This window comes from Haliaeetus albicilla, chromosome 3, assembly GCF_947461875.1.
Source record: "Haliaeetus albicilla chromosome 3, bHalAlb1.1, whole genome shotgun sequence".
In the NCBI taxonomy this organism is placed as follows: Eukaryota; Metazoa; Chordata; class Aves; order Accipitriformes; family Accipitridae; genus Haliaeetus; species Haliaeetus albicilla.
Genome location: NC_091485.1, coordinates 16,820,214 through 16,846,977, shown reverse-complemented (window position 1 = coordinate 16,846,977; position 26,764 = coordinate 16,820,214). Strand labels below are relative to the sequence as shown.

The window sequence follows — 26,764 nt, the reverse complement described above, 5'->3', positions numbered from 1 at the left end:
AGCCTGTTACAGCATGAAGCACTAACAGTTCCAAGGAGGCACGCTGCAGAATACATAGCATGCCTCCCCTTCCCCCATCTGGCATTTTAATATCTGTGGCTAATGTAATTGCCTTTTATTCTGTATTCCAGTAAATAATAAAGCATATTTTACTTATAGATAAGGCTGTAGCCTCCTTAGACTATTTGGAACATTAAGTCAGCTACAGATATTAAATATTTTTGAATATTTGGCCATTTTTAAGCTTTAGTGTTCATATTCCTCTCCATTTCCTCCTATACTTGAATCAAATTCTTTCTACTACTTGCAAACAGGAGAGCTGCACAGTTAATACATCTTCTAGGTACATTAGCTGCAGGCAAAACCAGGTCTTACACATGTAATCTATACTTGTTAGTGGGACTCTGTTCAACGGTAAAACAATTTATTGTGTCAAATTGGACTGAATCTCACTTTCAGGGGAGTTTTACAGCTTTTGTTGTTAAAATCTTTCCTCTGTAAGAATTCAATTTTCATTTTGATTACATAAGCTTTCTTTACAAAATATACCTTGCTGTGATCTTTCATTCAAGCAGAAAAAATGGGTCTTGATGAGCTTGAGCAGAATTGTATGTGTGATAGCAAGGTCCCTGCTCCATTAATAGGAAATATCATCTTCTTAGTATCACAGACATTATGCTGTCCTCTGTTAACTCAGCATTTGTAAAAATATCCTCTTCAGGCACAAATCTCACCTTGAGCCTGAGAGCCTATTCTGACACGTCTCTGCCACCTTGCTCTTGGGGTGATGGCCAGCAGATGATGCCTTTCACTTGTAGTGCTGAGTTACATGGACTTCAAATCCATTGCACTGTTTCTCTCAAAATGCCAATTGTTTGACTGACTACTATACACTTATAGAGGGCTCCTGAATAGATTTATAATATAAAAAATAAGCTCTTGAAAATAGATCTTTAAGAATACCACAGGTACCATTTAAACAGAGTTGAGCTATTTGTTCATGCTTTGATATGGAAGAACTGCCCTCAGTGCAGATTGAGTAGGATTGAAGGACCTAAAAGTTGAGTTCCAGTGACATTGTAAAATTAATCCATCACTGATCATGGAGTAACTGTCTTAACCCTGCCAATAATAGCAAATTCTTTTTTTTTCTTTTTTTTTTTTTCTTTCTTTTATATCCTCAATTGCAATTTTTAACTTTTCAGAATTGTGGACTTATGAGAATAATGTGTTACTGACTTAGTTCATAGGGTCATGGTACAAAGTTTTCACCCTGCTGTGTATTAGCTCTCATCTGCCAGTGTTTTCTCATTACATCATCTGCAAGCAGACATGATGCTGTTTTCTCAACACAACCCTTGATACTGAAGGACATCAGTTATCAAACAGATCAACAGTATTTTAAAAAGCTGTTGGGAAACTGGTAAATGCTTTCCCATCATCTAGATTGTTAAAAAAAAACATCTTTCATTACCGGTTATCCAGAAGATTTCAAACTCTGCTTTAAGATGAAGATCTCATTATGGAGACATTATTGCTTGTACAACCCACAAGTTGAATCACTGTAACTAGTTTTTTTGTTCTGCTTTGTTTGTTTATTTTTTGTGGAGCTGGGTACAATCTCTAGAAAGATGAATGCAAGCCTGTTCTGGTGGAATTTTATTGTAAATCCTCCCACTTTATACCACTATTTTAGGTGCTAATCCATAAAACTGCCAGAGCTGATATATGAGACCTAGTTAACAGAGATTGCATCACTTCTTTTCTCACAAAAATAACTCTGGTAGAGATAAACTAAGACTTCCACTATTAGGTATATTCTAATATTTACTTGCCAGAAAAAGTCAGGCTAACCATACACTTGCAAATACAGAGAAGAAAACTGAATTTAGCCAGATATGATCTGTTTATCCATTCATGCAATGCAAAGAGTGACTCTACCAAGAGTCATTTACCAGCTGATATATGGCTGCATTTGGCCATTGCCAACGCATCGGATTAGTATGATGAACCACCTGAATTATCGACAAAAGTTTATGAATATCGTTTATTCAGAATTTGGCAAGCACTGGTGGATTAAGGGATTTTAAAAGGGCACTATGACTTCAGCTAAGTAAAGCAGTTACCAAGTTGAGGCGTTTACATTTTATTTAGTACAAGCTGTACTATAACTTGTTTATAAAAACCAAAAGTCTTAATTTCAGATGACATCTCAAAGTAAATGCTATGTCCTCTAATGGTCAGCTCAATCTAAGAAAAAACATTTTAACATGGTGGATATGCTATGTTCATTTATTAACCTTTGGATGTACTCATGTAACCTCAGTTTAAGATCAGTGTCAGCACAAGTGTATATAGGGCTTTAAGAGAGTTGCATTTCACAGAGCATATTTTTACCTACAGGTATTTACTTAATGGAACTATTTATTACAGAGTCAATATACCTTGTCTTTATTGTTTCATTGAAATACACAGATTCCTGCAAATAATTAATGTCAGTGAGCCCTGAGGAGAGGAGCAAAACTATCTAGGGTCTTCTTTACAATAAATCATTTCATGACTTTTGACAGTGACAACTTCCTTAGAGAAATGATGTTTGAGGATACTTGGTTTGCGTATTTATTTCACATTCAAAATGACATTTATTTTTCTTTTGCTACAAAGAAACCTACCACTTCCTGAACATGCTGACAGAATATGAATCGTATTCAAGGTTGATAACACACTTTACTGTTCAAAATGCATGTCAACCAAGATAGCACTTGATTAAGTTCTTTCACCTAGCCTTCCTCCCAGCTAGTCCCCTTTAAACAGATGACTTTTAAATGCTCTGAAATTAATGTTAAACTGGTCTGGTTAGAGCAGAGGAAGAGATCCTGACATGATCAGTATCACAACACTCTTTTCTCCAAAGCTGAATCAAATGACCTGTGAAAAGTACATTCTACTGTCAATTTTAAAGCCTTGAACCTTCAGATCCAAAGACAATGAGCAGAAAGTGTAACCTGGACCTAAACCAAAATGGCCCGTCCACCAATATCCGAAACTAAGATTATCAACCTGAGTAGTTATTACAACCAGTAATGCAGAAATACAGTTCAACAGCTGTGTCACACTCAGATGCTAATGCTAAAACGCAGGGACTGAAAGGAATGAATTTAATTTATGAACATAAAATTATTTTGAAAGAACTTTTACATTAATCTGTTACTCATTCTTACTAGAACATTGTACTGCAGAGCTTACTGAGACACGGGATCATAGGATGTTTTCAGGTTTATAATTATTCTCATCTTTTATTACTAAATATATTTCTAAAAGTGTTTTCCTCCCCCCCCCCCCTTATATACTCAGAGTTCATTGGTTCTCTCAGGGAAAACTAAAGCTATGTGCCTTCACATGCAGAAACATTTTTCTTATTCAGTAGGGTGGATAGCCAGGATTATTGTGCAGGCAAAGGTAAAGGCTTGTAGAATGCCAAGGCAGAAAATCTCAGCTCAGATGTTCAGGGGCAGGTCACCTTTCCAAGAGTAGGAATAACTCTCCCCTCACTCTCAGGACACTTCTCTAGTGCATGAGAAACACACCTGCCTGAACAGGAGGTTTTTCTACTGATTTGTTGTAGAAAATTACAATAAAGGTTATTAAGCTGACTTTCACGGAGAAGAAAAAACAAATCTGTAATTCTTTGTTCTGTATGTGCAGAGTAGCAATCAGACCCTGTCCTCATACCAGTAGTCTGGCACAAAAACAGCCTAGTTTTGCTGTGGGCTTACAGCCAAACATTTTGTGCAGGCTAACAATAGAAAATGATTTCATAGGCACAGGGTCTGCCCTGAGCTCACCCACAGGCTTGAAGTCATTCACGCGAGCTCCCTGTTCCACTCCGTCCTTTCCCCCTTGTGCCCTTCATTGACATCCAGAACACAAACCTTCTTGACTAAATTCAATATTTATATGAAGCTCTCTCTTGCCTGCGACTAACAGATTTCCAGTCTCTTTAAGTACTTAGCTAAAACCTCAGTATGAAAAATAGGAATTCTGGGACCCGACATAGTCAATGTACCATGCCTTTGCCACATGGGATAAAAATATGGTAGCTTCTTCAAAATGGACAAATTAATTTTCTGTGTTCAAGGGCATACTACTTATAATGAGGTTTAGCCTTTGGATTTCAGGTTAATATAGCAAAGCTGTTGGGTGCCATGAAAAACCATCCTAAAACTTTAGTTCTCACCTGACAACAGATGTACATGAATGCCGTGGTGAATCCCATGGGTCCCATTTCTCAGACCTGACTGGGAGGTGTTATTGAAAGAGACTTACTTTCCTCACTCGGAGAAAAGTAACCTGAAAAGTGGGATTTCCCAGCTGTTAAAGCACTAGCCAAGGACTCAGGCACTGGTATTAAAATATGATACGTGATAGAAACTACCTCTTTTGTGTGTCACACAGCCATTCTTCAGGGCTCCCTAAGCCCTGGAGCTGTGTACTGCCCAGCTGGAGTCACGGCTCCGAGGGAAACTTCTCATGGATGTCATTAGGACCAGGCCAGCCACTCACTATGTGTAGTGGGTTCAGACCTCTAAAGGAAAAGAATCTCTTCCATCATGGTCCTTTGCAAATTCATTTACCTGTTTGAACTTTGCATGTCAGGAGTGAAGTAGTGCACGATGATGTTTTACACAGCTAATGGTACAGTGAAAATTTCAACTGCTTAAAAAGAGGGCAATGCAAACTTTTTCAAAATTGGTGATCAGATCCAAGAGGAATGTAATAAAGCTTTTATTCAAACCTTTTTGTTGTTGGGGGTTTGTTTGCTTGCTTTGGGTGGTTTTAATTTGGTTTTGTTTTAAATCTGCCTATTCTGAAGAACCTGGAAAATCCTGAAGTATGGTAGCTTCCCCTTTAAGGGACAACTTCAGCCTCCCAAAATATTTCTGTATTTAGTAGATAAGGGTATCATTTTTATAATAATATTTCATAGATATTATTTTCTTCCCAACGCAATTTCTTTGGCTAAATCTTTAAAAACAAGGAACAGTTAGCGACGAACTGTGTCCCAGTATGTGATAGCTAAATTGTTTCCTACCTGGTTTGGTGACAAAGACAGACTGAAACTATGACTAGATGTCTTAAATGTATTCCTAACACAGATCTGAGATTAGTCTTAATAAGTGGGTATGTTTTATTTCCCCAGAGTTTTAGAAGTAACCTGTAAGGCTTAGTTGGTGAGTTTTGTATACTCTTCCCTTTTTCCTTATCTTTCAGTTAAAGAAAGGAAAAAGTAAACTTCCATAGCACATTAGCTTTTCCTTTTAGCATGCTGCTTGTATTTCTCTATTCTCCGTTTCTAGTATTTATTTAGCTTCACCTCAATGAGAAGATCTTAACTTGAAGGGGCAGAAAGCGATGGGTGAACTGGTGATTGTAACTTGGTTTGCATCCCATAAGTTTTCTTCTGGTTTTAATTCTCCAGCATGGTTTCTGCATATTCATATTGCCTTTTACGCAGCACTGGTAAAGTAATTCGAACACATTTGTAATATACTCCACAGCATTTTCGGTAACCACTGCTATTTATAGCAACACTTCATGCTATGCCTTTGGAATTACTGTGAAAAAAAAGGTTGTTTTTTTTCAAATATTACTTGGAAAGATGGTTATTTTCCACTGAAACTGAAACATCTAAATGTGTTTTCAGATATGGTGTCCCAGTTTCGTCATTGATACTGAACACTATCAGGAGGGATCAGTGATGAACATATAGAGTGGAAGGCAAAAACTGTGCTAATTTGCTCTATGGACTGAGAAACACTCCTTAAAGTTGAGGAATGATGCTTGTGGTGTACCTCAGAGGGAAAAAAGATTAGATTCCAAGGAAAATGAAAAAGGAGAGACATTTGTAGGTGTTCCTTTTTGCACCCATATGAGACATATGGTGAAAAAATAAAGTATGTTTTAATTGTATTTACAAACAGAACACAAATTTGATTTGAATGCATTTTATCTGAAAGATTTGTTCAAATTAGGCTAAATTCTCAGCTGTGAATGTGCTAAACTTGGCACAGGAAGGAAAACAAAATACGTCATAGATTTAACTGAGCACCCTTGCTTGAACCCCACAGGACCACTGTGAGAGATTTTATAGACTTTAATTCCCATAAGCTGTGAGTTTTCTGGTGCTGTATATGGATATTTTTTGTCCCTGCCTGAGGTACATCAGATATGAGCTTCCCCCAGCAACTCTGATAATCCTTTGGCACCAAAGTGCCCAGACCGACTAGGTTTTGGAAATAAGGTTTGCCTTTCCCAGGCACCTCCAGCAGCTCTGGCTGAAAATGAAAGTCTTTTAGCTTTACATTTAATGATTTCAAGAATTTGTGGCAGGTATGAGTATTATACATACGGACACTTTGCTTATACTGGAAAGCAAATTGCTGTCAGACTACATGTCAGACTACATGAGAAGTATCGGACAAAACCAATAAACAACAAAACAGCCTTCCTTGCCTTAGTGGTCTCATTGCTCTGAAGTGTTCTGGGTTACTTCTGGGAGCATACTCCATGTATCCTCTGCATTTCAAGGGTTCTGTAAAATCAAATATCTTCTGTACTTATACCCTTTCTCTTGTCATGCCTGGTCCTATAATTAAGCCAGAGTAACATTCTACCTCTTCTCTACCTCAAGACCATAATTTCCCAAATGCATGAAATCAATCATTTTCCTTTCCTTTGCAAAGCTTTCTCTGTGCATTTGTGGATTTTAACCATTTTGCCTTATTTCCCTAGTAAAGTCTTTTTGCCATGATCTTACAAATTTTCACGCTCAAGTTCTAGCCCCACAAAAGTTATATTCCCACTGAGACAGATATTGTAATAATCTCTTTGAGAGCATATTGACTCCCAAGGGCATCACCATTGCCTGATGAGAACACAGGCTTGATGATCTCTTTGTTCCTGGCCCAAGAAAGATTTGTTTCAGCTTCTCTTTGCCAACAGGAGCTTCCACATTTGCTGAAACACTCAATGATACAACAGGTAAAAAAGAAAACAAATGGAGCTTCAGAACCTCTGTCTGACCTCCTATACTGTGCTGGCATGTCAGGTTTGTTTGGTTTGCTGAGTGAGCAGGGGGTGAGCTGAAGTTTTGATTGCTGGGTGCTTCATCCTCTTAGATGTTTGGGGTGCATGGAATTCAATGTTTCAAAATATGCCCTCCTGACACATCTCATTCCTGGCCATTCAAAGCACAAATCATGCAGCTAGATTTGTTTTGTTTAAGGGAGTTTTGATATTTTCCTGCTTATCACAAAATCCAGTAGCCAGAAGAGGAAAATTTATGTTAGAAATCAGACTCTTATTTTTCACTCTGACAATAATTAAACACTGAAATCCTATAATCAATGCACTGTTGAACTCTGTTTCTGCAAGTCTTTAAATTAAGACTAAGAACCTTTCTAAAACAAATGTTGTAGCTCCACCAGATGTTATCTATGCTTACATACTACAGTACTAAGTAATGATGTAAAGCCTTAAGACAGATATAAGAATTATGGGAGAAAATCTGTCACCTTTGCAATTCAAATGGTTAAATTAAGTGACCAAAAAGTCTAATCTAGTGGCGCGAAATTGATTACAGAACAAGGATGCTTTGCCATCTCTTTTTAACATGGGTAGTCTTACCTTTGAAGAGAGCTGTAAAAGGCAGTGCAGAAGATGCCCTCCACACCATAAAAATAAAGCTTTATTTGCAGACAATCTGAGCCACTGCTGAGATTGACCTGAAAGTAGCGTTTCAGCAAGAGTGAGTAACTGCAATGCTGAGATATCTCTACTGAAAATATGGTATATGTAAGAAGGAACATTTTAAATTCATCCAGCTTTCTTCTCACTGTTGATTTTTAGCTAGTTACTTTTTTTAGTTGTATAAATTTATTTCAGTCCTGCCTGACTTCCATAAGTATCAATTTTTAAGTTCCTGAATAGTTATTTCTTCCTTCAGGGAAGCATCACAATTTTCTTCGTGTGTGTGTGTGTGTGTGTTTGTGCCTAACAGAGTTCTCATGCAAGAGTAACTATGAAATTCTTTTCTAAAGTAGAAATTGTATGCAAGAAAGAATACCTTTAGAATGGAATAAAAGATCAAAATTGTACTCAGCTCCTCTATCACTGCTCTTACTGTTCATTTTGGCAATGAGGGAACCTTGGCTTTTCTTTACATAAAGGATAGAGGAACCCAGAAGGATTCCAAGCAATCATTTAGCTGCAGCAGACCTCTTAGGAACCCAGACATCCCTAAACTTGAGGAAAGCAATTGTTAAGGTGAATGTTGTCCTTCAGGAGAGTCAAAGAAAAACAATGAGATGTACATGATCCATATGTTATGAATGGTTAGTCTTTAGGAACAACATGGTACCTGGCACATTGGTATCACAATATTTGAGAAATGCTGTTGAGAGAGTGGAACACAGCTCATTTGAAATCCAGTTCTTGATGCTGAGATTGTTGCCTATGATTCAGCTGCTGCTGCTTCAATACAAAATCCAAACCCTGTGGCTGAACTAATGACACAGAGTATATTAGGACAATACTGTACACTCATGTACTTTAAAAAATGCAAGATATCCCTATGCTGAGTTCGTATTATGATCAAGATTAAACAAGTAAAAGGGAAAAATGAGACACTGCAGATGCAGTTGCAATGCTGTCAAAGGAGAATGCAAATCTGCTTCTTATATTACTAATTTATTTTGTATTCAGGATTTAGAATTTACTGATGAATTTCATTGTCACATCATCCATCATAGCCTGGCACTAGAGAGAAGGAAGATAGAAAAATTAAAAACCTGCTTGTTACTGTAAACTAAAGAGCATGAACAACATCCATCAAAGACAGACAGATGGAAGATAAAAAAGTGTTAGCCAGAGCCAAGTGATCTATGCTGATTTTCTTTCAAACATTTATTTAAAATGCTCTAAATGCAGATTCACTTTCTTTTGCTAAATATTTATTGTTATTTCTTTTGCTGTGGACTGGAAACTGCGAACAGTGATAAATTAATTGTAAAGGTCTGTAATTTTACTCTTGCTTTTATAAATACATTTACATCTTCTGCTGAAGTGCTATTTTTTAGCTCTGAATTAGGAGAAATGCTTCCTATATCAGCTGTTAAGTAAGATGCTCTTTCCTTTTCTTTGCTGAGAGAGTCACAGGACAAGGTATCTGTCACTAGTGGAGGACAGATACTGCACAAGGGACCTGATACAAAGCTTGCTGCTGCCAGTGGAAGTCTTTTCATTGATTCAGTAGCCTTTAGATCAAGCTAGAGATCAACTCCTGTGTACCCTCAAACCATAAATATCTGAACTTTTACTTACAAAGAAATACAGCTATTTATTTCTTAAGAGGTAGTCTGAATGCCAGTCTATTTCCAAACTGCAGCTAATGCAACCATACCCTCAGATCATGCAGTATCAAAATATATACCAGAATGACTTGTCTTTGTAGATAACAATGCAAGATCTAACATTTACGGTAGCAGTACTACTGGGCCTTAGACAGCAAGTGTAAGAAAGGGGTAAGAACGTAAAGACTGTGCTCTGACACATGATGCACAGTGGGAAACCTCTAAAAAGGGAACCCAAGTGTGCACAAAACAAAATCCAAACTCAAGAGCAACTCAAGTAGCTCTACCCAGCAATCACAACAAAAAAGCTGAATGGAATGGAGAGGACCTCTTTTGGCTACAGGGGAAAGAAGTGCTTAAGAAAGAAGTGTTTCTGAGGAACTTCACAACTAAAGCAGAGAAGAAAAAAAGTTAAGAGGTTTAAAGAGGGTGAGTTGAGGTCAAAGAAAGTGTCACAAGCTTAGCCCATGTGCATGTTAATGAAAGGCAGGGGGACTACGTTAAAACAAAAAAGAAGAAACATGCCAGGAAATTATATTCATTGTAGTCTAGAGCAATGTGATACACCTACCAAGGAGGAAAACGAATTCATATAAAGTAATAGATTTAGAATTAGTTTTAACCTAGCAGGAAAAAGATCTATGTATCAACACAGGCAGCATGTTGAACTTGGTGTCTCAATGCAAATAAGCGTTCAGAAAAGCTAATAATTTTTATTCTATTAAGAGAGGGTAGAGAATAATATGAGAAAGTGTGTTAGTATAAGTTGGCTCTCATTTTCAGTACAGGACTGGTTTGTACTACATTATTCCAGTTTTGTGTCAGGAAAGCTCCATTAAAATCCTATACCATCACAGAGTACAGTAAGCCAGTCGGCTGCATTACATTTTGTTTGCAGCAAAAGAGTTCATCTCTCAGCAAAAGCATATTGGTTGCTGGCATAGTGTTCTCTGTAAGAGACTCCTACCTCTGCAGTTGTCTGTTCTGCAAGGTCAAAAATAATCCCCTCAGCTTCTTCATAGACTACAAAACATGGGACCCGTGAGAAACTTCAAGATCCCTGTTTCTGCACTGGGCCCTCAGGGCTGTGCTAGAACAAATATTCATGTATTAACCCCATTTAACTTTGGGCATCTGATTTAGAAGTTGTCAGGCTCTTAGGTTCTTTGCTGAGTGTTGAATCATCCTCTGAGAAATCTGTTAACATATTTAGAGTCACAGCTCCATTTTCAGGCATTTAAAGTAGATGTATAAAATTAGACCTTAATTTAGTTCTGTATGTGTCACTGCCACATTAAATTTCCCTGTTACCCTTTCCAGACTATCATAGAATCACAGAATCATAGAATCATTTAGGTTGGAAAAGACCTTCAAGATCATCGAGTCCAACCATCAACCATGTCCACTAAACCATGCCCTGAAGTACCCCATCCACTCGCTTTTTTAATATCTCCAGGGATGGTGACTCAACCACTGCCCTGGGCAGCCCATTCCAATGTTTGACAACCCTCTCAGTAAAAAATTTTTTCCTAATATCTAACCTAAATCTCCCTTGCCTCAACTTGAGGCCATTTCCTCTTGTCCTATCTCCAGCCACCTGACAGAAAAGACCAGCACCCACCTCACTACAACCCCCCTTCAGGTAGTTGTAGAGAGCGATAAGGTCTCCCCTCAGCCTCCTCTTTTCTAGACTAAACAGCCCCAGCTCCCTCAGCCGCTCCTCATAAGACTTGTGCTCCAGGCCCCTCACCAACTTGGTTGCCCTTCTCTGAACACACTCCAGCAACTCAATGTCTTTCCTGTAGGGAGGGGCCCAAAACTGAACACAGGACTCGAGGTGTGGCCTCACCAGTGCCGAGTACAGAGGAACAATCACCTCCTGCTCCTGCTGGCCACACTATTTCTGATACAGGCCAGGATGCCGTTGGCCTTCTTGGCCACCTGCGTACACTGCTGGCTCATATTCAGCTGGCTGTCAAGCAACACCCCCAGGTCTTTCTCTGCCGGGCAGCTTTCCAGCCCCTCTTCCCCAAGCCTGTAGCACTGCATGGGGTTGCTGTGACCGAAGTGCAGGACCTGGCACTTGGCCTTGTTGAACTTCATACAATTGGCCTCAGCCCATCGATCCAGCCTGTCCAGATCTCTCTGTAGAGCTTCTCTACCCTCAAGCAGATCGACCCTGCCTCCCAACTTGGTGTCATCTGCAAACTTGCTGAGGGTGCACTCAATCCCCTCATCCAAATCATCAATAAAGATATTACACAGAACAGGGCCCAACACTGAGCCCTGAGGAACACCACTTGTGACCTGCCACCAACTGGATTTCACCCCATTCACCACAACCCTCTGGGCTCAGTCATCCAGCCAGTTTTTCACCCAGTGAAGAGCACATATCCATATCCTAGTGGTGCAGTTACACAGGAAACTGAGATGACTTAATAGCTTGCTACCTTCAAAAGGGAGATAGCACTATCTTATTCCCCTACCTCTGCTGCTTCCACATTTCTCTCTGGACAACCCTTCCCAAACTTGAGCCATCTCAAACATTGTCTGTGCAGTAAATCAAGTCAATAAACTAAATCTGGCTGAAAAAATAAGAAAAAAAAATACAAGAGAAGAAAGTAATTTTGTGTTGTTATGGCAAGTCAAATGGGTTTATTGACCCCTTGCTTTCACAGACTCTGACATGCATTTGCCTTCAAGAGCAGATGTGTCAGAGCGGACACAAGAGAAGTGGGACTGCTGCGCAGAGACGAGAGCAGATATGAAGTGGGAAAGGAGGAGTTGGAGAGGAGAGAGGAAAGATTAAGGAAGGAAGAAGAGGAAGATACCTCAAACCCTTGAAGCAGCAGAGAGCAGTTAGGTTGTCTCTGTTGTCTCACTGAGCTGCATCCAGAGAATGGACTAACTTTTTTTTTTTTTTATGTCATAGTCAATGACTGTATTTTCTCTCACTTTCAGTTTTTAATATGGGGTACTTTTGGTTAAATGACCACATAGGTAACACATCTTATTTACTATATAAGTTCCCATTTCCCAATTTTTAGAACACTTATCTACTAACAGAAGGAAGTCTGAACTGTGCTTATGTTTTGTCACTAATTCCAAACAACAGAACTTCAATATCCCCACTGCCTCCCCAAATGAATGACATTTGCTGGTTGAGAGCTGAGTTTTAATTTAGTTGTGCTACTGGATTTAGAGGAACTACACTGCAGTAACAGATCCCTAACCCAACAAGACTGATACAGATAGAAGCCTGCAGCAAAATTATTCACACACTAATAAAATAGATGAAATCTACTTTTCTCTGCCTAAACATGCTTCGCTTCTCTGTGTAAAATCTGTTTTGTTCATTTCCCTTGTAAACTCTAAAAGATAAATGGAAAAAAAAAATCTGAGTGTCTTTTCTTTTACTGAAGTGTAAACTCAGGATTTAACTTTCATTTTGATCTTAACTTCATGCATATTCACAGCTGGAGACTGCTCACTAGAGTTAATGAGCACCTTCAGGTTGAGCTAGCTGGCCCATGTGACATTCTGGGTTCGAAATGAAGAGTTCAGCTGTCGTGTACTGCTATTGCGAACACTGTGCAGTGAATTTGCAAAGGAGTTCGCTTGACTGTTGAAAACTTGAGTTAATATCACTAAGAAAACAATCCAAGAGCCTGGATAAACAACTAACCTTGAGATCATCCTAAACTCTACCAGCTGCTGTGGGCCTCAGCGGGGCATTACAATAGTCAAAAATTAGTAGTGAACGTCACCAAAATACCTTAATCTACACCTAAATCTAACCCCAGAAGAAAATTTTCTTTCCGAATGCATTTAATTCTCAGTCTTTTTGTTGAATTTCCCAAGCAATCCTAGTTCTCGTGATGGATTTCCTGATGGAAACTTGCCTCCCAGGAAATGAGCTGGTACAATCACTGCAGTCATTTTAGATGTGCTATGGAAGAGATATTGGACTTTGAGAAGTGTAAGTATCTCTTGATCTTAGTTAGACAGGGATCAGTGAACTACAGACTAAAATCTATCCACGTATTGGAGCCAAGTGGAATTTTCAGTCAAACAAAATTAAAGTATTTTTTTTTAAATTGTTGGTATATTTAGAGCAGGGTTTATTCTGCAAATGCATTTCAAAAGACTAGGTAATGAGTTCCTATATTGCATACAACTAGTAGCCTCTTTTCTATTTGCTTCATAAATTGAAGGATAAAAATCTGTGTACAATGGGAACTGGATATCAGGCAGTTCACTGTTTATGGTTTTAACTGACTTGATTATGCAGTTAGAAAGGTAGATCTATGGGAATATAGTTGAGAAAACACATCCTGTTTTAAAATATTGTTATGAATGTTTGATGAAAGCATAAAATGTACCTGCATGACTACAGAATATTCTTCAAATTTCAAGAGGTGAATCAAAAATCGAGCTTTCCAGTTTATGAAAGGAACTGATACATGTTGGTGACAGATTTCGAAACTGAAGAACATGTTATAGCATTAAGGATCTAGGAGTAAATAGAAAATTTATAGCATGGCTTATATAAAAGATATTAAAGCCATAGAACAAAGTTCAAGGAAATGAGGTAAAGGAAAAAGTATAAATGAGTTCAAGAGATTCCTAGGATACAATTGTTTCTCAACAGGGAAAAGATTGATGGATATGATGAAAAGGTGAGAAGTTGAATTGTGGGAATAAGATAAACCTAGGGGGAAAAAAAAATACACATGCTGAGCTGCTTGGGCACTTTGTATTTCAAAAGTGTCTCATGTTCACTAACCTGTGATAGAATTCTTTATCAGTTTGATCTGATCGTACTGCAGGGTGCACTGTGGCAGACTTTTGCCAGAGCTGCCCATTGCTTCAATGAGAGCTGTTAGCTAGAAAGTGCAACGCTGTCTTTAATTATTTCCCTTGAAATATGGAGCCCTATTGTGTGTATTGCGTATTATTTTTAAATAAGATTCAAGCCTTTGAGAAAGCCACATGTGGCCAAGTTTGCTGAGGCAGTCCTAGGTTTTTGTATGCTATTTTAGGGGACATTTTCTCTTTTTTGCTTTACAGGAGGCTTAATGTAGCTTGGTTTTCATTTTGGCAGTCAAGATGTCCAGGATGTAGCAACTATTACATGTTTGTTCAAGTCACATCATCACCCTGGTATAACGGTGTTGCACAGCACATTTTCACCATCTGTGTGTAGTTGCTGTGACAGCTACTGTTTGAAGACAAGCTTGCAGGTTTACCCAATGAGTTGGTAACCTGGCCTAAAAATAATTAACAAGAGAAGAAAAATTGGTGCAAAACCTTTCTTGCCACCCATCAAGAACAGGTGAGGTGTGGAAGTGTACACATGCTTTGTTCTTTCTCTTCTCACTTCCTACACTTTTTGAAAGACAAGTAAGGTTCCTCTGCCTTCATTGAGCAGGCTCCAGTGCTCTCACCAGGTCCTCTCTACGCTGGTGGTAGCCAAGGGAAGTTCAAAACTTGCATACCAAATGACAAAGTTAGTAATCGTAATATATAATGCCGAAAAGCACAGGCTTGCTTTTACTTTTTGAAATATTCTTTGTTTCCTAAGCTCACTTTCCTGTTGTTGTTAGCTGGAACAGCAGTAGGCCTGTAAGAATGTCACTTACGTCTAATTATATACACTGTATTTTCTGATTTCAATTTACATGTATTCTGTGAGGGTATTCATACACTCTTAAACTTAGAGACTTCTTGTTCTTTTCAATTACAGAAGTAACAGAGGCCACAGCTAAAATCAAGAGAGAAATTTGGCAAAGGAAAATAGGCAACACTGTTTGCCTGTGTTTCTACTCTTTCACTCAGTTTCTTCTGCTTTATCTATATCCCTGTCCAGACTCAGTCATTATGTTAAATGAATAAATGAATATCTGAACCTGGGAAAGTCAAAGAGCATTGTTCGTTTGTTTGAACACAAGTATCCCAAGATTTATAAATCATCCCACCCTTCTGAACCTATTCAGTCTGGCTATCACGTGAACTCTCTTTCCTGAAAGGAACTTTGTATGTATTTTGTGAGCTCTCTCTGGAAACGTAGAGAGGAAAATGCTCCTCTCAGGTTGGATTTGCATTCACCCAGTGCTGAGCATTGTGGCTGTGATCCAGCAAAGCATTGCAGGTTAGTTTATCTTTAAGCACAATCCCATTGAAGTTAGTGGCGTGATCCATGTATTTAAATTCAAACTCATAGTTGAGTGCTTTGCTGGATCACAGCCACAGTACTCAGTACCTTACAGGATTGAACTCCCTCTCTTCCTTGACACTGGCCTAAGGCAAGGTATACAGGGAAGTGTGAATATATGTTCTTTATAGTACAGAGGTTAAATAGAGTGTTATTCTCAGGATTACTTCATATTCCATTCAATAAAAGACATTCTCCACTTCCTTAAAACTCTTGTCAGTTGTACTGAAAGTGAGGACATTACAATTCCAAAAGAATCTAACCTAGACTGTCACTCTCCTTTCTTTTTTGATCATGCTGAATTTTATAACTCAGGAGATTCAGGTCAAGTTGGTGTTCTGAATGAAGGTAATTTGTTAACACACATTTAAATCCCTGTAATGTTCTGCTGACTAAGGCTAACTTAATACACAACAGATTCAACACACATCCAGTGCTGGTATATATTTTAAATGAAAGTGCATTTTACAGTTTGGACTAACTTGAGCCATTTGGGGCTGATTGAATGTCAAGTGCTTCGGGCAGCCAAAGTTAAATTTTCTGTACAAGTTTGTTTAAAGCTGGTTTGGATAGTGAGCCCTGCTGTTCGTCTTGGACATTTCTACATCAGAAAATATGTAATCCACTATAGAAACAATAGTCGACACCTGCTGAGGTGTGTTATTCACTTGGTGACATATATAGTAAGAGTTATGAAATTAATTCAGTTAGATAAGGAGAAAACTGCTCAGACATTGCACAAAATCTGGGGGGCTTGAGGGGTTTGGGTTTTTTTTTGCTGTGTTTTGTTTGGGGTTTTTTTGTGTTTGTGGGGTTTTTTTGACTTTTCAAACATATGTCAAAGGTACCCAGTGCATTGTCTCCATCAGATTAAACCAACTATAATGCCTATAAATTAAATTAATTTATTACTGAAAATAATTTTATTATTGGCTGTATCACAGAATATTTAAAGGTGATCTCAAATCAGTCTAATGTGAATAAGTTTGGCTGTAAATTTGGATTCACTTGAGAGGTTTTTTCTCCTCCTCTTTCTTTTTGTTTTCTTTTTTTTTCCCCTCTAAAGTATCCTTTTCAAACTTAAGGTCCATATTCCTTATCTGAATATCAGCCAATCAGACTTTTTATCTGCACAGACTAATGATACATTCCAAGTATTATTTACTTGATTATAAAGCCTGGTTTGATGGGATACAATCACTTTTCTGTTCTCAATGACCCACTGAATGATGACATTACTCAGAATTCCATTTAGATGATGCAAATGACCTAATCGGCTTGTCTTCTACCATGGCAATAACTGAACTCAAATGTCAAAGCAAACTTAGTAAACAAAATCTCCCTTTTCTGTAACTGAAATTATGCTATTGGAAGCTTAGGAATATTAGCTATGGAAACTGTTTTGTTTCTTTCACTTACACTACAGGTATACACATCCATACTTGTTTTATATACTGTCATTTCATGATTTTGTCTTCTAAGTAAAGAAAAAAGAACAAAATGCATAACAAATAAGTAAAATGACACTGAATTAAAACCACAGCACAGTTATTTTGCTTTGATTCCTATAATAAACTATGCTTTTATTAAGAACTTGGGCAAAGTTTTTAATGAAGCAAATATTTCTCTTCTGCTTATTCAAGTGCTGATCATAGTTGCTCTGTTTCCTCTATTTCTTTTTCTACCTTTACAAAATGCCTGAGTCAAGCAACCTATGAATTACCATCATATCTGTATTGCATACTGTGATATGGGTCATGCAGATACATCAAAATTAACTTTAAACTCTATGGCTTGGTAACAGTTTAGTTTTGACAGCATTGAGATTCCTGAGAAACAGCTACCTGTTTCTGCTCATGAGGCCTGTGTAGCTATCCCTGAGCTTGCTGGTTTAGGTACTTTATCCAATGTTCAAGACAGCTAGTGAAAAACAGACAAATAATAATTACATGTCCTGTTCTCATATCTTGGTTACAATGCAGGCTTCCACAAAATTACTACCTAAAAAGACAGGGGTAGTCTTCTAGATTGTCTCAGACACACATAGGTGCTTTTCCAAAAGCAAATGTTTGAAACTCCAACCCAGTCCTTGCTTGCACACCAATTTGGTGGCATCATGGCAAAAAGTCTTGATAAGTAGTGGTGAAAAATGCTGCCAACTAGAATTTCCAACTATTTTACTTTTTTCTCAACATCATTCTTAGTTAACTGCCAGTGACATTTGATTGTTTCGAGAGAGTTCTTATGCTGAGGCAATGCTAATTACAGTATTTCTGCAAGAGTGAGAAGTGAAAGTAGCTATCAATGTCCGTAGTGGTTCATCACAAGTGATCCCACCTTCCAGGCTGTCTGTTGTTTTGGCTGGGACAGAGTTAATTTCCCTCCTAGTAGCTGGTACAGTGCTGTATTTTGGATTCAGTATGAAAACAAAATTGATAACACACTGATGGTTTAGTTGCTGTTAAGTAGCGCTTTTCCTAAGTAAGTTAAGGATTTTTCAGTTTCCATGCTCTGCCAGCAAGGAGGTGCACAAGAAGCTGGGAGGGAGCATGGCCAGGACAGCTGACCTGAACTACCTAAAGGGATATTCCATACCATAGGACATTATGCACAGTATATAAACTGGGGAGAGTTCGCCAGGAGGGGCTGATTGCTGCTTGGGGACTGGCTGGGCATCGGTCAGCACGTGGTGAGCAATTGCATTGTGCATCACTTGTCTTTCTTGGGTTTTATTTCTCTCTCTTTTTGTTATTTCCCTTTTCATTATTATTGTTGTTGTTGTTGTTGTTATTACTATTATATTGTAGTTTATTTCCATTGTTAAACTGCTCTTATCTCAACCCACAATTTTTACTTTTTTTTTCCTCCCTTCTCCTCCCCATCCCACTGGGGGTGAGGGAGTGAGCAAGTGGCTGCATGATGTCAAACCTCCATTTTTCATGCAGTTATAAAAATCAAATATTAAATATTAAAGGGTTAATAGACTGATGCATTATCTTCCTATAAAACTATCCCCCAAAATTTTGTGAAAAATATTTTCTATACTGTGGAATTATTCCATAATTTTAGACATTGTATACTAACTTAAGCACTGTATTTATACCTGTGATCTGACTGTATCTTCCAGTTACAGTTGTCAGTCCAGTTTATTAACTTCTACTTATGGTCAGCAGCCCAAGTTCATAAAGCATATTTTATTGTTATGTATATATAGGTTTATGTACACACACATATATGAAATAATATTGGTTAGCTTTAGTATAAAAAGTCACCCAGAAACATGCTGAAACATTCAAAACAAGATACAATCTATTAAATAGAATTCACTTAAAATGCATTGTACAATTTAAAGATGGACATAAGCCTCATAATTTTTTATTGCATCTGTGATCTTCTAATATATTTTTATTATTCCCTGCCCCTTTTTTTCTCTCAATTTTATCTGAAATTGGAGTAATTAGTTTTAAGATCCCAGTGAGTCTACCACAACAGCCTTGGGAATCAGATAATAAATGTCTCAGAATAGCCAATCCATGTCATCAACATTATTTTACTGCAGCTTGGTGCTCTTTTTGCCATAAAGATGATTGTGTTTCACACACATAAAACCTTATTGACAATCAATCCTACACGCTCCAACTTTTTTCCTCCACTTTTTCCTTCTTCTATAATACTCCCTGCCTTCAACCAGATATTGAATGGCTCTTCGGTGTTAAGTTTTTAAAAGGAGTAGTAAAATTTTCAAAGCCTTAAACACAGAAAGAACAAATCAGTTAGCTTTCATCTGTTCACAGGAAATTGTAGTTGGATTTTCAACAGCTTCAGTAATCTTAAATGTTGGGAATCCGTCTGTCACCACTTCTGGTTATTCAATTCATATCTGAGACTTAAAAGGAGAGGACACTGGGAGCATAAAGAACTTCTTTTCATTACTGAAACAGTATATATAAGTATCCTCTAGACTATTCTATTCCCTGTTTTGGTAAGTAAGTGGCATGTGACAAATTAAACCATGATGAGACAATTTGTCCTTCCAATGTGGCAGAGACCACACAAACCGAGACCACACAAACCAAGACCACCTTTGAAACCCAGAATCTAAGAAGGGTTCCAGTCAGCAGCTGGAAAATCTGGATAAACTCAGAAGGAATAGTTCTCACTGCAAATTGCTTTATTCATTATCGTCTTGTCTATAACTGTGCTGGATATTCAAAGCTCGACACCTCACTTTTTAGTTTAACTTAGCGATTATACTTTTGTGTTTTCTGACAGAAACTTCATGAATTTTACGAAAAAACAAATCCCATGTTGATCATATTTGTTTCGCTCGTAGTCTAATGAGACATACTTAAACAAAATTGTTGACTCAAAAATTAAAACTGGAAAGAATGAAACAAGTTGGGAGAGGTAGCCATACCTTTCTTTCCCCTGCAACATCACAAGGCCAAACAGTACTCCTCTGTGTAAGTATGAGATAAATACTGCTAAAATTAAACAATGTATGCACACATGCTTGCATACACACACATATTTAGACTCACTGTTTAGAAAAATCAAACAAAACCGATATTCCCTAAACATTACTTCATATAACACAATGAAAGTGCTGTTTATTGACTAAATAATACGTATTTCAAGCCACTAAAGGAGATCTTTTAAGCAATTTAGCCTGCTAGTCACCTTGGAAATGGTACTCAGTTCTATAATATCAAAATCATTTGGGTCTTCTGTGCTTTTTTTGTTGGACCTGTCACATTACTTCTGCAGAGTCTATGTGAGTTAAGAATGAACCAGCAAGGTCTGTCTAAGATACATATCAGGAAAGGGAATATGCAAACTTTCTTTTCACAAAGAAAGGTACTTTTAATACAGAAATGTGATTTTACCATAAGCTTAAATTGACTACTAAGAGTTAACAGAGTTAGATACAGCAAGTTGTATCAGTTAAGATTTGTTGTTATTGTATAAAAGGTCAATGATCATGTGTTATTTTGTTTAAATGTGGAAAGATATCATCACACAAGGCCTGTAGACTGTGTTTGTAAAAACAGTTTTGTCATTTCTCTTTTGCAGCACACAAGCAGGGTTATAGCTGTGGAAGAATGGAAGAAGGACAATATTACATTGGAAATCTTTTAGTGGACTTGTAGCAAAGGCCTGAAAAGTTTTTTTCTGTTTGAGTAATTTTTTATATAATTTTTCTTCTCAGAGAGTTATCATTAATACTTTAATCAAAATCCCCAACAAGAACTTCTCTCTGTTCCTTGTTATCTACCTCTGATGTGGATGTACTTGGGCACTATTGTAAATATAGCAATTTATACTAAGAAAATACCAGACTTCACTCTACTGACTTCTCCTATTAGGAACTGACCTTCGGTGTCCCAGATCTGTTACTGCATAGCAGAATGACAACCAGAATTTAACTTAATGAAAGACAGTTTTATCTTACCTGAGAGTTTTCCTCTTCTTTAATCTCATTTGGTTATCCTGAGCTATACTTAAATAAATATGTTGTGCAAGTATAAAATCAGATTTGTAGTAAATCATTCAAATAATTGTATGTAAAAATTTACTTATAAAGTTGGTAAAATGCATTTAATATTTAAAATATTGTGTACATTTAACATACTTCAATATCTCCTTTACAACTGCACTGGTATATTAATTCTGTGTTTGCAGATATGAACATCTTGGAAAAAATGGATTTCTTACCAGAAAAAAAGCAAAACAAACCAAGAAAGCCAATCCATACACAGATTTCCATAATGGGCTCTATTTTTCAAGTACATTGATGACAAAAGAAACAGATCTCCAATCTATTCTAATTCTTGGCATGAATGCTTCTTTATTTGTGGATCGTTGATCTCACAGACTGGAAAGGCAGCGACTTCTATTTCTTTTGGTGTCTCACATCAATCTATTGCTAGGAAAATAGACGAAGGTTTCAGATTTGTATACACAGGCATCAGATTGAACTCTGCTGATGGCTATATTTTGCTTCTGTTGGAAAAGTGGGATTATATCACATCCACTGTGTGCACTGTTGCTGAATGTGTTGTTCATAAATGTCCTTGTAGGATCAGTTGTACAATTTTTGTGTACTGTAATATACTAAAGCTTCTAGACAGATAAGCTTTACAGAGGTGCAACTAAGCCATCCTGTACTTCAACAAATTGATAAAGAGGAATGTGGGTCTTTCTTTACATCCCTGAAGGGGAGTGAAGAATGAAGATTTGTGGTTAGTATGTATCTCATACACAAGTAAAACGAGTAAACCAACTGAAGACTAAGCACGGCTAGGCAGGTAGTGTGAAGAAAACCACTTTTGCAAAGGAAAATACTACTCAGTTTGCTTCCATGGGAGGGATAACACTAGATACAGGCTATGGAAAAACAACTATTAGACTGCGAATCACAATTTTTTGTTGCTTGTTCTGTGAGATTTGCTATTTCATAGCATAGTCTATAGGAAAATATGCAAACAGCCCTCCCCACCCCACAGCTGTCTGCATAGAAATTCTTCATCCTTCACAGAGGCTGTAAAGTTTCACTCGTTGTTGTTGCTTAATTCTCTTTAGGATATCACAAACAATTACTGTGGTGAAATGGACTTTGTACCACCATTACAGAAGGAAAGAGTTAAATGCATCCCGGCCTTACAAAATTCAGCAAACCTCTAAGCTCTGTGTCATGCAAGGATAAAAATGTGATTCCACAGTAGGGAAGAGAAAGGGCAAACATGGATACTGATTACTCTTCCCAGTCGTCTTCATGATCTTTTCCTGAGGAAAAGAACTAAGGATTTTTTACTCCTGTCTTATACATTTCAAAACATGACCCTTCTTGCAGCAGGCCAGGATAGGAGACATAATTGGACCAGGCTGTCTGCCATATAATGGCCCAAAACCAGAATGCTGAAGCCTTTTCTTGGTTAGTCACCCTTATTACTACCGAAGGGAAAGGAGTGCGTAGGTAAATACTTAGGCCTCTTCTTAGTCTCAAAAAGCATTAGAAGAGCAGAAGGTGTCAATTATGATAAAACCAGTGTGACATTTTGCATAAAGGCCTATAATTATTGGTAGAAATTGAACAGAAAAATCATATTCCTGTTTTCATCTTCTAAGGACTGAAAGAAAATACATGAATCATTGGGTACTGTAGTCTGCTGTTATATCATACCTTTCATTGATCAAATGGATCAATGATAAATTGGGTTAATTGATTTTGTTGCTCAAAGTCAGACTACCTTGGCCATAGTATAATTCTGAGCTCTAGAACTAATTCTGAGAGACTGAATAGGGGTAAAAGAATATACTATCTGCTGATGATTAGTATTGTTCTTCCAGTGACCAGCCAAATTACTTTCTGACTAGTTTGTACCTACCTAATCTTCCTTTAAACCAAACATAGTCATAATGATCATGGGAGGGATATCGTGACTTGTAACATTTTCTGTGTTTATATTATAAAGTTGAACTAAGAAATAAAGTCTATGAAAAAAAGTAGGAAAAATCTTGGTTAATATATTCACTTTTCTATTCTTAGCTGTAAACCATTTTTAAAGATATATTTTTTGTTTCCCTTGCCCATAAGAATCCTGAATTCTATGAAAATAAAAATAAAACATAAAAAGAAATAATGAGTTGGTAATCGCTAACATTTTTTATTTGTTCAATTAATAATTAATTTTAATTGTATCTTTTTTTCCTAAAATGAAATAAATTCCCAAATGGAAGGTCATTTCAATCAAATAAGTAAAACTTGAACAAGCAACTAAAACTTGAAAATGTTAAAGCGTAACACTTTAGTAATATAAAAGTCTTTTCTTTCTTCCTGTGTAAGACAAAGAAATTTGTGAATACTTAGATTTCTCCATCTATTCATATTGCTTTCAACAAAACTTTTTTCAAAAAAAGAAAAAGTTTTCATTAGAAAATTTCCATATAGTTGTTAGCAATTGCATAAATAGAAACTTTTTTTTAAGAAAAACACTTTAACTCCAACAGCAAGAATGTTAAATCAAGCAATGTTTAAAGGGTTTGGAATCTGTATACTTTCATGGTTGCTGAAGGCTACCACTCCTGATAGAGTGGATCAACTATAATCTATACTAAAGTCAGTCTAAAATGTCCTCAGTGACTCCTGGATCAATGTCAGTGAGTCACACTTTAATACTCAGCACTCTTTGGTTCAGAACCTTAGAGCAGGGTTAATAAAGATCTATGATTTCCTTTAAAAACTCTCCTATTTTGCTTGGGATAGATCAGAGACTGGCACAAGATATTGCAAACTCTTTGATTCCTGTTTTCACACTCTGGTGCTTCAGAGACAATTATGCCTATTCTAATTAAATATTTGCCATACTGTAGTCAGTGTAGACTGTAATATTTATGTTTCCCCATAAATAGGATCTGACATCGTACAGAGCCAAAACTCAAAGTGTTCTTCATCTTCCAGATCTTACATAAGCTATTGAGCTTCTCAGCCAGGGTTTGAAGGTGGTTTCAAAACCAGGTATTGAAGAATAGAGGGAGCCAAGATTCATAATTGAAAGATAATGACTGACGCATTCATCTGTGAAGTGTAGGCATGTTTTCGGTTAGATGCAAATGTTCTTTACACAGTTCAATATATAAGACAGGTTAGTTTGGAAAACCTGTACACCCTTTCAAACAACAGAGATGCTTTTTAGGACAACTCAGACAATTTGAAACTAAGGAAAATACATGAACAGATAAAGTGGAAGGAGGAGAACTAGGAACATGCTAGCTATTCTGACGGAGTAACAGTAAGGCATAGTGAACCACAGATCCCTTCTGATTATCAAACCTACCTTCTGAATGTGCACACCGCTTTCTCAAAAACGCAGAACACCTTTACAAAAGTACCTTTACATGCTCTTGATTACCATCTATGCCTATATTACTCCTTCCTAGACACGAGGAAATTAGGGGTTTACTGCTGTAGTGTCCAAGACTCTGTCTTGAAACAGAGCACCCTGAGGGAGTCAAAAAACAGTCCCAAAGTTTAGAAAGTAGGAAGACAGATGTGCATGGAAAGAAAAAAAAAATGCCATACCTGCTCTCTTCATACAATCAGTTTTCTCTTGCTGTCAAGGAATTCCTCTTGGATTCCTTTTTCTATGTGTGGCTGTGTCTCAGCATTTACTCATTTTGTACATCATTTATCACTACCAGCACTGGGAGTTACACCAGCATCTGTGGGATACATAGTATGTTTTGGATGAAAGCTCTCCCTGTTACCTTTAACAATGCCAATTGTTCTGTATCCCCAGTGTTCTGTACTCATCCTTGGTGGTTAGAAACAGCATTCCCAGCTGCAGTGGGCAAGTGTTTTGAATAAATATTAGGCAGAGAGCAAACTTACTAACTATAATCTTTACATGAATTTGTATTTTAAACTATGAGTAATATGGTAAGTTTTAATGTTCTTTATGAGTGTCTAAATTAGGACACTACTTTATTAATTGTCAGAAGGTGTCTAAGGAAAGACCATTATTGTCCTAAACTTTCCAGTCAAGAGAAAGACTCGGGTATTTCAGATTCAAGATACTGCTGCACTAAGTGGTCAGGTTTGAATTCAGACTCGAGATCTCAGACCCAGGAGGCTCTGACATTGTAGATACATTGCTGACAGCAATTCCATCCACACTGCACTTTGGTAGAAGCAATTTTTTCCTTCAAAAGCTATCTACATAGTTTTGTATTGCAATATGATAACTCCTAGGGTACAAACTACCCTATCTGCATCATTCAATCTTCAGAAGTGTTGGGCATGCGGAAACTTCCTGATGCATAGAGAAGTCTGACTCATCTCTCACCATGCTGTCCAAGCAAGCTGTCTGCGGCTGCTGTGACAGCAAGAAAAACAGCTGAGATCTATAAGAAGGAGACCACCTCAGGATCTCTGTGTTCCCTGTTTGGGAGTCACATGCATCCAAAGCTAAGAAGGCACAGTAATTCCTCAATTTCTGTTCTGTCCTTGATGTTGGGAGTTTCTGGAGGCATCCTAGATGGGAAACTACAAATATATGTTTTGGCAGACAAGGTCACAGAGGTGTTGTGTTCACCTTTACCTGTTCAGTGACAGTTGTGGAGGACAGAGGCCAGCACTCGGTGGTGGGATCCCATGACTCCTCAAATATGCATGCTTACTTGAATGATTTGGATAATAAAACTAAAGTCTTAGAATGAAAATCAAGCTAGAATGGTATCAGAAAAATTGTGTTGAAGCACCTAATTTAAGGGCTTACACTCTGACTTGTTCTATTGAGCAACTTGCCTTTTCTCATTCACACTGTGAAGCTTATTAGTGTCTTCGTAAATGGGATGGCTAGGACCTGACATAGCAGTTGGGTTTACAGTTGCTCAAAGACACTTTCACTGCAGAAGAATCTGTCAAAAAATGGAGCTTGAGTCTTTCTGTTAATTTTAAAGTTTGAAGTTGATGAGAAGACACTTAATACCAACTGTTTCAGGTCCAAGAAAGTTGGCCCTTTTCCCTTTGTTTGTTTCCAGTTTCATTACTTCAACAAAATACTTGCTACAACATTGTTCTTTTGAGCTGATTTTGTTATTGCCTTGGATTTCAATAGCTGTTCTGCAGTCACCAAAAAAGAGGTTACCAAAGAGAACAGATCTTCTGCTTAACTACAGGCTATTTCTCATTCTTGCTTTGTATCTCTGTATATTTGCTGAGACATAGGTCCATCAGTCATCTGTCATGTGCCAGTTTGCTGCTATACCTGGATTGCCCCCCTTATTTTCTTTCCAGGTTGTGCAGATGAAAGGCTATGGCCATAGATATTTTAGCCTTGCCCTGAGGCATTGCCAGGGCACAACCGAGTAGTGATACCAAGTTCTGCAATCCGGTGCAGTTTCCATGTCCCCCACCTTTGAGCTACATGCTTTGTCTAAAGTCTTGGCAGGTTAGATAAGGTTTCAGGTCCATTTATCATCTGATTTATTTCAGAAACTGTCAAGTGTTTTTTAATACTAAGTGCAGTGGGAAGCCTTGTGATTACCATTTATATGATAAAATGAGATAGATAATAAGATAGACAAATAGATAGGGATTTATGCAGGTATAGGAGGAACTATTCCTAAAATAAGATGC

The 26,764-nt window shown here is 37.5% G+C and overlaps 1 protein-coding gene across 1 annotated transcript in view; it reads right to left on the bottom strand.

The window, feature by feature from the left end:
* The window catches only part of CDH19 (cadherin 19), a 120,965-nt gene extending 96,154 nt beyond the window's left edge, over positions 1 to 24,811 (bottom strand). Inside the window, exon 1 of the mRNA XM_069778899.1 lies at positions 24,707 to 24,811. The gene's annotated coding sequence lies outside the window, so the exon portion shown is untranslated. The remainder of the gene's footprint in view (positions 1 to 24,706) is intronic.
* Positions 24,812 to 26,764: the final 1,953 nt, after the last annotated feature.